The 12,731-nt window shown below is 52.9% G+C and overlaps 1 protein-coding gene across 1 annotated transcript in view; it reads left to right on the plus strand.

The window, feature by feature from the left end:
* Positions 1-7,749: 7,749 nt before the first annotated feature.
* Positions 7,750-12,731, plus strand: part of SP6 (Sp6 transcription factor) — an 11,449-nt gene continuing 6,467 nt past the window's right edge. Inside the window, exon 1 of the mRNA XM_008570967.1 lies at positions 7,750-7,970. The gene's annotated coding sequence lies outside the window, so the exon portion shown is untranslated. The remainder of the gene's footprint in view (positions 7,971-12,731) is intronic.

The raw sequence follows: 12,731 nt of genomic DNA on the forward strand, positions 1-12,731 counted from the left end.
CTGGAAGAGAACCCACTGGGTTCCAATCCTGGATCTGCCATTAATTAATTTGCTGAGTGATCTCTGGCAAGTCCCTCAGCTTCTCTGGGCCTGCCTTTCCTGTCCCCACCCCTTCACACCATGAACAGGTGCCTTGAGGGAGGAGGCGGAGCCGCCTCAAGCTGGCTCTGAGGCAGGAGGATGGATGAGATGGCCCTCCAAGAGTCCCTTTCAGTGCTGGTGTTCAGGGCCCGTGGTACCTTCTTGGACCCTTCCCTGGTCAGCGGGGAGGTTGACAAGGGGATATTTCACTATTTCACTCCTGAGAGGAACATTAGTCTCTGGACACCTTCTCTTCCTAACCCCCTCAGGGGGCTTCCCCGTGAGCCCCCTGCATGCCCTGGGTCCCCTCCCGTAACACGTTCCATCCTTCTGCCCATTCAGGGCCCTGCACAGGAGCAGGAGCCTCGGGAGAGAGACTAGCCCAGCACTCCTGATGAGCAATAATTTGTTTTATGACAGAAAAGGAAATTGTCTTCAGTTTCACAAGAGCGAAACGAATTCGTTTGAAGTAGTTTGCCCTGCGGCAGGCAGGAGAAGGTTTCTCTCTACAGCTTGCCTTCTCTCTCCTTCTCTCCCCCTCTCTCCCTCTCCCCTTCTAATTACTGCAGCTCCCAAGCTGTTGGCATGAGTCGATGCCAGGCTGTCAGATGCCAACTGCCCCAGGATCTCACCTCTTGGGTGTGGATGAGGGGATGGAGCCACAGGAACAAGGTGGGGTGGCTCTCGGTTCAGCCTCTGCCATGCCCAAAGCCTCTCCTGGCACCATCGGGTAGGGAGGAGGAGGGCCAGGACAGAGGGTGGCGTCCCAGGGCCCAGGAGCACAGTTGGCTCTAGGGCCTCGGGAGACCACCAGGAGCTTGGTGCTCAGGGAGGGGGTTGTGGCCTGGTGGGTTTGCCTGCCTGGACTGCCTGTGCTTCCTGGTCGGCCCTCCTCCTCACCCTCTGTGAGTATAGCCTAAAGCTGATGTCCCTGGGCATCTGGGAAAGAGTCTGGACCATGGCCTCCTGCTGGTGTCAAGACTCAAAGATGAATTTGAGGGGGGGGGGAGTTAGGATGGGGAGGAAGTACTTGTGGATTGTAGATGCTCTCGTTAAGAAGCCCAGTGGAAATCATGAGACCCTCCCATGCCCACTCTAAAGACCCCTCCCTCCCCCATCCTTCCCTCCCTTCCTTCCTTCCTTCCTTCCACCCGTCCATCCTTCCACTCACCCATTCAACGAACTTATGAAGTGCTTACAGAGTGCCAGGCACCATTCCAAGCAAGGGGAATACAGCAATGAACAAAACCCCCTGCCTCCATGGAGCTTACCTTCTAGTGAGGAGGGTGTCAGCTACAGGGGGAACAGGCCGTGCTTAGCATGCGCCTGGAACAGAGTAGGCACTTAAAAATATTTGTGGAATTAGTGACTAAATGCCCAGTCTGAATCAGAGGTGACACTACAAAAGTTCAGCTGGTTGGAAAAAAAAAAAATAATCATTTGCTTAACCCCTTCCCTGCCATGCCCCCTCATCCTCCCTTCCTTGCTAGAGAGCCTTCCAGCCCTTGTGGTCCTGCCAGAGGGTGTGAAGGGGCAGCTGGCTGCACAGAGAACAGGCAGGCGCCAGGCTCCAGGGCTGCCAACCTGGCACCGCTGCTTGGCGCTGGGTGCCCTCTAAAACAACAAACTTCATGTCTCTAATTTGGCACTTCCTGTTTGTCTTGATATTATCACCTGTCCTTGAAGCCCACGGGCCCAATCAAGGGTGAGGCAAAGGGCCGAGCTTTAGGGACTCAGAGAGGGAAAAGGCAAGGATGCCCCTCCACCCCTCCACCATAGGCTGCTAGGCTGTGCCCTAAGGCACCAGCACTGGTCTATATTCTAATGCCCCAGGGCTCTAGATGAGGAGCCTGAGTCCCTTCTCATGCACTCCAGGAAGTTCCTAGGTGTTGGGTTCTAGTTGTTCCAGGTTCATAGATCAGTGCCACTCCTTTCCCTCTATGACTTTTGGTTTCCTGAACCCTGCAGAGCAGGGAGGATGCAGGGTGGGAATCACCAAGCTTCACTTTTCTTTCTTTCTTGTTCCTAACATGGCTGGGAAGTTTTTCTTGATGTCTAACTTCAATTCTTTTCACTAGCCTTTGAGGAATGGCTCAGAGGTGCTTCACCTTCCAGGTTTTATCTGCCTTCGATTCTTTTTTTTTTTTAAAGATGACCGGTAAGGGGATCTTAACCCTTGGCTTGGTGTTGTCAGCACCACGCTCAGCCAGTGAGCGAACCGGCCATCCCTATATGGGATCCGAACCCGTGGCCTTGGTGTTATCAGCACCGCACTCTCTGGAATGAGCCATGGGCCGGCCCTGCCTCAGATTCTTCAATCAATACTGTAGGCACTTGACAGATGAAGCTTCTAGACTTTGAAGTCCCCCTGGGGCCAGCTGTCTCCCATAAAAGCAGCCCCCACCGAGTGAGTGTGTCCCCTGCACTAGGCATGAAGATGGCTGCCCTGTGGGTGGTAGGATCAGGGCAGATTCCAGACAGGCCCCCGCCCTGGCCAGAGGGGCAGCCTCTGCCACCCCCAGAGCTCCAGGTAATAACCTAGGGGCCACGCCAGGCTCGCCAGCACCTGAGCCACCGGCAACAGATAATGACGGGGGAGCTGGGCAGGCAGAGCCAACCCCTCAATCAGGAAGCAAATTAAAAAGGGGAGGAATCTCCCAGACAGACCACAACAATGAGACCGGCCCCCTTTCCAGGGCACTGCCCACCCTCCCACCTACCCGACCGATTCCGCCTGCCAGGTTCTGATACCCAGCCTCCCCTCTTGTGGGATCCAGCTGGAGGTTCTCTGGGTGACTCTGGCTGCAGGTTGGTGGCAGAGCCCTGCTGGCCAGGGCACAGGATGCTGGGCCTCTTACTGAGCCTTGTCTGCCAGCCCTGACCTTGGACTCCTGACGGAGCACTGGGCATAGTGTCAGGGTGAAAGAGGAAGGATCAGGGCATGTTTTTGATGCAGCATCTTGAAGCCCATGAGGCAAACTCTGGGTGGTTGTGACAAAGAGATTTATAGGAACTAACCAACCTCTGACCTGGGAGCCCCTTCTCCACTGCAAAGGATGCGGTTCAATCCAGTATAGCATATACTTATTGCAAACCCAATACTCGTCACTGTGTGAGACACTGGGGGATACGAAGATGAATAGAGAAAATTCCAATCCCTCAATGAGCTCACGATCTGCCACACGACTAACCATGTCACCCATTGGACAGTGTTAAATCCCCCTGTATTTTAGGACTCTGGGTGCACAGAAAAGGGTAATTTGGAGAACTGGAGAAGGCTTTTCAGAGGAGAGGGACATATGAGTTGGGCTTCAAAAGGTCAATAGGAGCTCATCAGGAAGGGAAATGGAGAAGAGCATTTCATACAAGGAATAGTATGGGATGTGAAATTACGTGGCCGGACAGGATGGAGTAAAAGCTTCCTGCAGCCACAACCTGGGGAGTGGGAAGGGATGTGGCTGGAAAAGTAGGCTGAGGCCAGATGGAGAATGGGGTTTAAATTCCAGGCCAAAGAGTATGGATTTTCTTCTGTAGGTAATGGGGAGCTATTGAATGGTTTTGAGCTGAGGCATGACATGATCAGGGTCTCCCACCCTTCTAAGAAGAATTTTAACTTCCCACAGGCGGGCAAAAGGTATTCTGCTTTTTCTGCCTCTGCCTTCCCCCACGGCTGCACCCAGCCATCCCTTTCTCCAGCTCCCCCTCACTGCCCTTGCTCCTTTTGTTCCAAACCTCTAATTCCTTGTTCCAAGCAGGCTGACAAAGTTGGGGACTTCACCTCCCTCAGCCCTCACCCCAACCCAGCGTGTCCCCAATACCTTGCCGGGTTCTTCCACCCCCACCTCATACCAGGGCCAGTGGGGAGGACAAGGAGGGGATGGCGAGGAAGCTGTGTTTGATTTCTGCATGGATCTTTGGCTCTCAAGGTTCCTGTGTGTCTGTCTTCCCACCTGAGCCAGGCTCCTGCCTTCATTGCTGCCCTCCCCAACTGAGGAGCTTCTGGAAGCTTGGAGTCCAGGGAGACATTTCTCTAAATCACTCAGCCATAGCTTATCCACCCCCTTCTCAAAGAAAGGCACTGGGCTGAGGACTGTGTGTCATGGAAAGAACATAGTCCTTGCCCTCAAGGAGCCTACCAGCCAGTAGGGAAGATAAGAAGACAAACCCATGGGAACAGAGCATGAAGTGATAAGCTCTAAGGAAGTCCCAAGAGGAGCAAGCCAGTGATGTGCCGATAAGAGAAGACTACATAGGGCTGGTCGGTTAGCTCACCTGGTTAGAGCACAGCCTTGGCCCAGCCTTGCAACATTGCAACACCAAGGTCAAGGGTTCAGATCCCATACCGGCCAGCCGTCACCTACCCCTCCCTTCCAAAAAAGAAAGAGAAAACTCCCTTTGAGCTAGGAGCCAGAATGACCATGTGTTTTCCTGAGGCAGGGATGGGGTGGCAGGGGTGGAAATGGTTTGAGCAAAAGCAGGAAGGCTGGCATGTTTGGTGAACATAAGCTCTGTTGGGCTGGGCTACAGAGTTTGTCCGAGGACCAACGAAAGTGAAGTCTGCAAAGGTAAAGGAGACCAAGTGCGAAGGTCTTGGATGTCAAGTCAGCATGGGGGAGCTGCTGGCTGTGCTGGAGATGAAGTGGCCTTCTAGGGTGACTAATCTGTCAGTGATCTGCTGGCCAGCTTAGGTGGGTAGGCACAGAAGTGGCAGAAAGCCTATAAGAGACCTAAAAAATAACCCAGACGAGACGTAATTCCTGTCGGCAAGTTAGCACTTCCCTAGAATTTTCACAGACCAGTGCTCATCTCTACTTCATTCATTCATTCATTCATTCATTCATTCACTCGACCAATATTTGTTAAACATTTTTACTAAGCACCAGGCACTGTTTTAGTCTCTTTCTTCATTCTCTTTTCTCTCTCTGACTCTAGGATGAGAAGACAAAGGTGGGGCCGGCCCGTGGCTCACTCGGGAGAGTGCGGTGCTGATAACACCAAGTCAAGGGTTAAGATCCCCTTACCGGTCATCTTTAAAAAAAAAAAAAAAGAAGACAAAGGTGAAACTCCCATTCACACACGTCTGGGGGACGTTAGCCCAGCCTTCCTCTCCCCACCCAAGCTAACCCAAGCTACAGGCAGTAGCTACTGCCTTTGGAGCAAGTGTGTGGAGAAACATTAGAGAACTGCATGCAGTAGGGATTTGGGGGATAGTGCAAGGCAGGAAAGTTTGGGGTGGGAGGGAGAGCAGCGTGGGCAGCAGAGAGCAGTTGGTGGGCGGGGAAAGGAAAGCTGACAGCTGAGTGTGGGGAGACCTGGGATCTTTGGGGGACGGGGGCTGGGCAAGGAGGGGAAAGATGAGGGAAGAAGAGTAGGAGACAGGCCTCTGAGGATGGGGGCTGGAGGGAGGGAGGGAGGGAAAAATTAGAGAGCTGGAGAAGGAAGTAGAGTCTTAGCAGCTGGGGGTGGGGGGCAAGGAGGTGGGGGACTGGGAGGCGAGGGCAGAGGAAATGGGCCCAGGCACTGGAGACAAAAGTCTGGGAGTCTGAGCCGCTGAGGAGCCACCTGGAAAGTGCAGGCAGCGGCAACATCAAACCTGAGATCCCAGGGTTGGCTCTGGGAGTGAGCTGGAGTTGGGGGTGGGGTGGTGGAGGTGGCTCCAGGGGGAGCTGAGAACAAGAGAGGGGGCCCGAATCTACCATTAACCCTTCTGGATCTTCAGCTTCCTCTAGCCCCTCCCCCTTCTTCCTCTGAAGGCCAGAAACCAGGACTCCAGAGTCCCACCGCCCAGTCTGCAGCTATAGGCCCCACTGTGCCCACCCCTGGCTTTCCTACAGCACCTCTCCCGCCCATCATCAGTTGGTGGGAAAGCACATTGTTCAGAGGTGCGGATGAAGGGGGCAAGGGGGGTTCCTGCCAAGTAGGGTCCTGGTTGTGTTCATTGCTCCCCTCCCCACAAACCAGCCAGGGTCTCCATACACCCTTACCGATCCAAAGGTGTGTGGGCCCACAGGTCCAGGGCAAGGGCTGGGTCCTTTTCCTCTCCCAGACTCCCCCCACCCCAAGAGTCTCCCATCTTTTGGACTCGACCTGCTACCTAAGCATATGGAACCGATTGAAAGAATTTGTATGCTCACCTTATAATTTATGCAAATCAACTCTGTAATTAACTATAATTTGGAGGCATCCTTTGGTATTTGAGACATTTATCCATGAGGAAATGCCCTGGTGATAATGCTCCCGTATTAACATTATTTACTCCACCTGTGTGGTCTCTGCAGCTTGCCCCCCCCCCCTTTCTGATTTTCTGAGCTGGAAGGTGGGGAGGGACAGGGAAGCCCCTCCCTGGAGTCTGCCTCAGTCCTGACGCCTGGGTTCCCCCAGGGAGTTGTGCCGGCCCTGTCCTCCCAATTTTCCCTAGGATAGAAGGAGGGAGTGCAGCTCTGCCTCCTGAGTCCCCCACCACTGTATTCTCCTCTGCTTGATGGGTGGCTTTCTGCTGAGCTTCTACCTCTTAAGAGCCTCAATGTTCTCATCTCTGAAATGGGGAGAGGAAGGACCTGTCAGGACCTTTACAGGATAATTACTGAAAAGTTAATGAAGGGACCGGGAATCCCCAGTCTAGAGATTGCTTTGGGTGCAGAGGAGAAGAGTTTGGGGTGAAGAGTCCCTAGCTCGCCCTGTGGGAGGGAGGGAGTATGCAAGCCTTGGGGTGCTGGTTTCCATGTGTGTGTGGAGAGGGGGTGAACAGCTCCTGTCCTTAGTACCAAGGGCATTGGGCTATGGCAGGAAATGGGATGGGATCCTGTGAAAAGTCCCCAGGCCACTCTCCTATATGGGTCAGAACTCCCAGCTGCAGAGAGTGTTGGGAAACCAGTCTCACTCTGTTCCCTCTCCTTTCTCCTTCCAGCCCTTCTGTCCCTCTCCGGAAGGACATGCTCCTGTTGCCAATATGCCTAAAGTTACAACCACCTTAGAATTAGGCTCATGTAAATACTGTAGTTGGGGACATAGGGGCTCCCCCTAAATCCACCTCCAGGCCTCCTCTCCCTTTTCCAGGCCACCTTCCCAGCCCCTTCACTCTCCTGGAGTTCCAGGAGTCCTGAGCTGTCCATAAAAGTTCTCAGCTGGGCGCTGCCTCTGGTCTTAAGTGGTCTCTTGTCCATCCCACGCTGCCCCACCCCATCCTGAGTCAAGGAGATGATCTCCCTCCCCATTTGACAATGAGAGATCCCAGGTCCAGAAGATGGATGACACTGGATCCTCCTGGGGGATCCAAGTTGGGAAGTGGGCATCTGAACAGGGGATGGAAAGGGAGAGGGAGGGACGAAGTTCTAGCAGGTGCAAGAGACCCACTGGAGTGACCAACAATCCTGACACAGAGCTCTGCAGGGAAGGACTGGCTTGGAGCTTGGGCTGTGTGTGTGTGTGTGTGTACACGCACGTGTATTTCAAGGAAACCTCAAAAGGATGGGGGTGGAATTTGGAGATTTCCAGTTGTTCCAGCTCTCTCCCCTAGCAATGCTCTCATTTCCTCCATCCCACAAGAACTGCTTTGTCCCTCTCCCACTGCCCATCCAACTCTGGGGAAGGAAGGAAGTCCTGATCCCCCACCCCCCACCCCCAGCTGCCTCTTACAGCTGAAATCCTCCTTTCCTGGCAGAACTCAGAGACTCAGATCTCACCCCCTACCACTCCCCCAGGAGAGCCGGGGCCACTGTTTCCTGGATTATCCTAAAAGCTTCCGAGGCCGTGAGGACTTGGCAGCATCCCTGCCCGCATCTCTCGCCTCCCCCTTTGGCTCTGACAGTCACCTCCTTTATAAAGCCTGGCTCTTTTATCACCACCACTTGCCCCTCACTGCCGCTGCCAGCTCTGGGCTCCATGGACTGGTAAGAGAGGCTGTTCCCTGTCCAGTACAGGGGACCTCCACAAAGAGGATCAGGTCTCCACTCTAAAGTGGGGATCACAGAGAAGGCTTGATTCTTCCTAAATCGGGGAGGGGGAGATAAGAGGGAGATCTTGGTGGGGTCTGCATGGAGAACTGAAGAGTTCTCTTGGATGTGACCGAGCTGGGCAGAATCTGGGAGAGAAGTGGGGTAGGAACCCAGGACTGGGGACCTTATTCCGACAGAAAGGATGGGAAAATATTAATAGGCATATAGGACACATACACTCACCACACAAATTCGAGGATGACAGAACAGCTGCAGAGGTGGTGAGGGAGAAACCTTACCTGTCCTGCGGGGAACTCCCTCTCTGATGGAGGAGAGAGGACAGATTCCCTACACTCAAGTCCGCAGGTACACACAGGCATCGTGTGTGCCATGGGCATGAGGTGCACAAACATTTGTAGATATATCCACGCACACCAGCATACAGATGCACTGCCCGCAGCCGTGTCCATCTTCTTCACTGAAAAAGAGTGGTGGATGCTAACGACATTTGGATTTATACTAGGATTAGTGTCTAGCCTAGTGCTTGGCCCTAGCTAAACTTTCAATAAGTGTTGTATGAATAGAAGAAAATTATTTGACCCTAGCTCTGGACTCTGCCCAGTTTTCCAGGAACCTGGGAGAGTGGGTGGGGAGAAAAGGGTTAAGGAGGAATGTGTTGGTGTTCAGAGTCACCAGCTCGCAGCCCGCAGCCGTGGAAGTGTAGCTTGGATGTGAGAATTGGGAGTACAGGAGAGAATGAGCAACTAGGAAACCAGGAATTAGGAGACTGGGGTCTGGTCCCTGCTCTGCTTCTAACCTGCTGTGTGACTTCGAGCTACTCACCTCCCTGTTCTAGGGTTCAGTTTCAGTTTTACTGCCAGGATAATGAGGGCTTGGAGTAGGCCATTTTTACAGGCAGACCAGCTTTGATATTCTCATAGTGCAATCTCTACAGGAGAGTTGAGGTTTGAAAGGGACCATTGATGTAGAGTGTGACTTGTCCCAGAAATTCAAGATGGGATCAGTTTGTCCTACTGAACTTAGGATGGAGGGATCAATTTAAGAATGTTGTCCTCTCTTCCTTTAGGATCTAGGGGAGCCAGATTCCCAGGGCCATCACTTCTGCCATAGTGAGGCCAGATGGAAGAGCAGGCAGAACACGGGCTTTGGAGCCTGACAGACCTGGACTCAGTGTCTTCCTCTGTCTCTTAACAGCTCTGTAATCTCTCTCTCTCTCTCTTTTTCTTTCTTTCTTTTTTTTTCGTTTTCACAGCTCTGTAATCTTGGGCAGGTCATTTAACTTCTTTGATCCTTGGCTTCCTCATCTGTACAATGGAAATAATAATAATTACTTTGCTGCCTGCTCATGAGAATTAGAGATATTTGTGTAAAGTGCCTGGAACATAGTAGGTGCTCAATAAATAAATGCTGGTTATGATGAATGTGCAGACTAATGAAGCTGCTCCACATACAAAAAGGATTGCTGAGGCCGGCCCATGGCTCACTCGGTAGAGTGCGGTGCTGATAACACCAAGGCCACGGGTTCGGATCCTATATAGGGATGGCTGGTTTGCTCACTGGCTGAGCGTGGTGCTGACAACACCAAGCCAAGGGTTGAGATCCCCTTACCGGTCATCTTTAAAAAAAAAAAAAAAAAGACAAAAGGATTGCTGACTATAAATGAGGCTAGAGAAGGAAAGGGATGGCAGGAATAGGAAGTGGAAACTTGTGATGGAAATCTATTTACCCCGTCGAGAAAATAAGGGAGAGGAGCAGAAATGGCCCTGGGGAAGATTTTAATTTGTGTAGGAGACACAGTGGGCAGAGTTGTTAAATTCTGAATTGAGATAAGAATATGGGCAATGGGCTGTGGCGACTTTGGTGGTCACATCAACATCAGACCATGGCCATCATGTGGTAGAAGAACATCTGGCAAGTAGGAAACTGAAAAGGTTGGAAGCTGAGGAACTAAAGTAGAAGAGGACTGGAAGCAAAATAGTGACAGTACCCTGCGTCAGAAGCACAAATCTAGACAGGGCAGGAAATCAGAATAGCTGAGTTTCCAGAAACAACTTCCTTATTGTTGGATTTCATGTTGATGAGCCACAGGCAGATGGAGGGTCTTTGCTTCTGGGAACCCCACGTGGCTGCAGGTCTGGTCAGGGCTGGGTAGGATTAAAGGGGGCTTAGGGTGAAAGTGGGGGGGGTGTGTCTGCATCCTTGGGCTGGATTACGGAAGGGGCTGGGAAATCGTCACCTATAAGAAAATCTGGCACCTATAACTTATTGTTGGATTTCATGTTGATGAGCCACAGGCAGATGGAGGGTCTTTGCTTCTGGGAACCCCACGTGGCTGCAGGTCTGGTCAGGGCTGGGTAGGATTAAAGGGGGCTTAGGGTGAAAGTGGGGGGGGGGTGTCTGCATCCTTGGGCTGGATTCTCTTTCCCGGTTGCTTTCCAGGTGAATACGGAAGGGGCTGGGAAATCGTCACCTATAAGAAAATCTGGCACCTATAAGGCAGGAGAGGGGACTTGGTACCCCCACCTGGAGTCAGACCCCTGCGTAGGCATTAGCACCTTAAGAGCAGTAGACGTGGCAACAGCCGGTGGCGGGAGGAGGAGGTAGGAAGGTTGAGGGGTCGAATCCGTCTTCACACGTGAACCAGAGTCACCCCAGTCAGGTCAAAGGGCTCTGTTCCAGACATGATGAGCCCCCTAACTCCCTCCTGGGCGTGGCTGTAAACTGGGGTGCACACCCAACTAGCCAGGATTTGCAGGCTGAGTAAACGTAGGTAAAACCGCGTGGATAAAGAGGGTTGTCAGTAAACTGGGGTGCACACCCAACTAGCCAGGATTTGCAGGCTGAGTAAACGTAGGTAAAACCAACCGCGTGGATAAAGAGGGTTGTCAATTTTGCAATGGCCAAAAAGATCCAGAGCAGTTCTTGTGAATCTACATCTCAAGATCCCAAATGCTGGGAAGAAGAAAATCTTGATTTATCAGAAATCTCAATCCCGGATATCCAGGAGACCTCTTTGGGCTTCCAAACGCCTATCTTTCACCCAGCAGAGCAGGTGTTTTTACCGCCTTTCGCTGAAGAAGAAACTGCGGCTGAGCAACCTGGCCCTCCCGGGTCAGTTTAGCAAGTGCAGGTCTGGCGCTAGAATTTAAGCCCGTCTATTTCTAGTCCAAAGATCTTCGTGAACATACCTTAATCCAACAAACATTTGCTGGGAGCCAATTCATTCAATAATTATAGCAAGGATATCTTCCATTCACCTGTGCTTACCAGGGGCCCCACAGGCTAAATATTTTAGGTACATCAATTCCTTTAAGCCCCAGGAAACCCTTCCAACTCCTACCCAGGTTGTCCAGATGAGGGAACTGAGCTTTAGAAAAGAAAAAGATGCACACGTGAATCAGACATCGACTCTGGATAAGAACACGCATGTTTGGGGGAACCACATGCACGCATGCAGGGACTGATTTTCACGTGGCTCCTGGACTCAGTTTAGCTAATTTATGGTCACACTTCGAGTGTGTCCCAAACCGGAATGCAGGACAGGTAAACCAATGGGGGTGGAATGGGGCTGAAAGGCAAGATTAAATCAACCTAAATTCCAGCCTGGCTGTATGAAATCGACTGTAAAGACAAAAACGAAATTTTAAAAAGCCAGTGGCAAAGCGCATAGGGGAAGCCGAGCCGTGCAAGGAAAGAAGTACAGAAACCGATCACCCTGAGGGTCAACGCAGCGGGCATGTGAGCCACCAACCGGGAACTGAGCGCCGCGCTACCTCTGCGCACCCACCAGCCAGGCGGGAAAAGGGGGGCACTCTTCTGTCCACAAGCGTTTAGTGGGTTTGGGGGAACTCCACCGATCCGGATCTTGGGAGAACTTCTTACACGAGCGCCACGAATGCCCTGAAACTTCACCAGAATGTTGTGTTGTGTATGTGCATTTGTTTTTTCAAGGGGATACAAGACCCTTCCCCAAAGTTATGAACCTTGGGTTTAGATATTCAGGTGGGAATCAGGAAGGAGTGGTGGCAAGGGGTTGCTCGATTCTTTCTAGAAATGTCCCTTCCCAGGGCCGTTCAGACGCCTGCCCAACCTTCAGAACCGGGTGCACCAGGGCGAGAGGGTGAGGGTGCCGTGCGTAGGCTGAGCACCTTCGGGACCGAGAGGAAAGGCTGGAGGGAGGCGCGTTTGAGAGGTGGACTTAGGAGGCGCTGGGGTTGTTGCCCAAAGGGAGGTGGCGAGTGAGAGCCAAGGGGGCCTGGGAGACACGTGGGGGCAGGCAGAGGCTGCGACGTGGGGTGGCGGGTGGGGGACGGGGCCGGAGAAGGAGGTGGTCGCCCAGAAGGGGAAGTAGCCAGAGAGCGAGAAGCGGAAAGCAAGAAGGAAAAGGACAGGGGAGGGTGGCGGTGGAGAGCAGCGGCGGGGCACGGTGACGGTGGGCCGCCAAGGCAAATTTCTCTCGGCCTGGGCCCGGGAGTAAGTGGATCGGACACATACTTGGCGCCCCATCCTGTCCCCTCTCAGTTCCGGGGTATCGCTGCCCAGCCTGGGCGGGAGGGTCAAGGGCTGTCGAGGCCACCGGCGCCCTGAGGGTAGCTCCTCATCGTCCCCAGGACCCACCCCCTCCCCCCCTGCCCCCAGGATCGGAGTCCTGCGTCCCCCGCCAGACCGAGCCAGCTCCAGGGCAGTTTTGCACCC

The sequence above is a fragment of the Galeopterus variegatus genome, unplaced genomic scaffold, assembly GCF_000696425.1.
Source record: "Galeopterus variegatus unplaced genomic scaffold, G_variegatus-3.0.2 Scaffold649, whole genome shotgun sequence".
NCBI classification, from domain to species: domain Eukaryota; kingdom Metazoa; phylum Chordata; class Mammalia; order Dermoptera; family Cynocephalidae; genus Galeopterus; species Galeopterus variegatus.